Source organism: Cicer arietinum, chromosome 3 (genome assembly GCF_000331145.2).
Source record: "Cicer arietinum cultivar CDC Frontier isolate Library 1 chromosome 3, Cicar.CDCFrontier_v2.0, whole genome shotgun sequence".
In the NCBI taxonomy this organism is placed as follows: Eukaryota; Viridiplantae; Streptophyta; class Magnoliopsida; order Fabales; family Fabaceae; genus Cicer; species Cicer arietinum.
In genome coordinates, this window is record NC_021162.2 from 38748481 (window position 1) to 38750792 (window position 2312).

A 2312-nucleotide genomic window follows, 5' to 3' on the forward strand; every position below is an offset into this window, starting at 1 on the left:
TTGGACAGCCGGGGGGGACAAGAAGGATGTCACCAAAGAAGAAGCAACAATAAAAGAGAAGAACCAAGCCAACAAAAAATCAAACCGAAAAAGGAGCGATCAAAAAAAAGGAGCAACAACCATATCAAAATCAACAGATAGGAACAATCAAAGAAGTAGCACCACGAAACCAAATCCAAACAAACCAAGGAGCAACAACCATATCAAAATCAACAGATAGGAACAACCAAAGAAGTAGCACCACAAAACAACCATATCAAAATCAACAGATAGGAACAACCAAAGAAGTAGCACCACGAAACCAAATCCAAACAAACCAAACCAAATAGAACCAAACAAAACTAAATCATATCAAACCAAACTACACCAAACCAAACTAAACAAGGAGAGAAGCAACCAAATAGATGAACCACATGAGAGAAGAGCAAACAAATAGAACAATCAGTATGGAGAGAAGCAACAAAGCAAATCACTAGAGAGATTAGCAATCAAACAGAAGAAGCAATAGACAGAGCGACAACACAGAAGATCAAATTTTCAGCCTCATCCAAGTATCCAGTCCTTCCTAGAAGGTCAACCATACAACCATAATGCTCAATCTGAGGCACAATTCTAAATCTCTCCATTTCTTTGAAGCATCTTCTTCCTTCCTCTACCAAACCACAATGGTTGCAAGCAGATAACACAATAGTCATTGTTATCGCATTCGGTTCAAATCCTTCCCGTAACATTGCTGCAAATACTTCTAACGCTTCCTTCGCACAACCATTGACACCATAACCATTTATCAAAGCATTCCACGACGATGTATCTTTTTCATTCATCTCCTCAAGAAGAAATTTAGCTTTTCCAATTTCCCCACATTTTGCATACATATCAACCAAAGCATTACACACATGAACATCTTCATCAAGTCGGTTCCTTTGCACAAACCCATGAATCCAAACACCCAAATCCAAAGAACTCAAATAAGCAACAGCAGGAAGAACACTCACAACCGTCACTTAATTCATTTCCACATCCAAACTTCCCTTCATTTCCCAAAACAACTTCAACGCATCGTGCGGTCGTCTATTCTCACAATATCCCTTAATCATCGCATTCCAACTAAGCACATTCTTGACAGGCATACAATCAAACATAAACCTAGCCGCCACAACATCATCATCCTCATAATAACCATGAACCATACTAGTCCAAGAAATAAAATTCTTATCCTTCATCTTATCAAACAAATCCCTCGCCAAATCCATACACCCCATTTTCACATACCCATCAATCATAACATTAGAAGCAGCAATATCTCTATCAGGCATAACATCAAAAAGCTTCCTGGCCTCACTCATATCCCCACACCTAGCATACCCAACAATAACAGCAGTCGAAGAAACCAAACTTATCACAGACATTTCATCAAACACCTTCCTAGCACTACCCAAAAAACCAAACTACACATACATATCAACCAAAGAAGTCCCAACATACAAATTAACACAAAAACCATTTTTCAAAACAACACAATGAACCTCCAAACCTTCTCTCAAAGCCATACAAATAATGACAGAAAAATACGACAAATACAATCACTGAGACAAAATAAATTAGGGATAACCTGGTGCTGTGCCAGCATGATTTCTCCCCCTACAGACGTTATTGTACCGATCCGACCGTTGAACACGAAGACCTGAATATTGCGAACCTGCTGTCCAAAAATCAGCCAAATCCAACGGTTAACGAATGCGCAATCGATGTTTTTGTGAAACTGATTTAACAAAATCGGGAACAGGGTTACTCTTCTCTTTTCTCTTTTGGTGGTTGCCTTTTCTATCAAAATAGTCTCTCTCTTCTCTACGGTAGATCCCAAAATCAGGATGATAATTCTCAATCATCTCTTCATAACGATCAACCAAAATCCCCCAATAACCATGCAAATAATAATGATTCTCAAAGTAAACTTTACCATCCCATTGTTCTTTTTAGCTCGGTTAGTTAGAGCGTCAAACCCTAATGGGTTGTGGAAAGGTTTATAGAACCCTAATAAATTTTTTTCCGCAGTGAACAATACCCCGCGATGAACAGTGCTACGACTGATCTACTGAAAATAAACGAAAAGCTACAAAGAAGGGGTAAACCAGAATTGAGACACGATTTACCGAAAAAAAATCTCACTGAATATTGGAATGTTAGAAAAGAGAAACTATAATTATATTCCCTAATTGTTGGGAACTCGACAGCGGAATAGAGGCGGGATCGTTCAAGGAGGATCGAAATAAGCTCTAGATACCATGTTAACAATGAAAAGAGGAAGAAAG

General features: G+C 38.5%; 1 pseudogene; it reads right to left on the reverse strand.

Moving 5' to 3' along the window:
• Positions 1–488: 488 nt before the first annotated feature.
• On the reverse strand, positions 489–1550 carry LOC105852046 (pentatricopeptide repeat-containing protein At2g44880-like; annotated as a pseudogene).
• Positions 1551–2312: the final 762 nt, after the last annotated feature.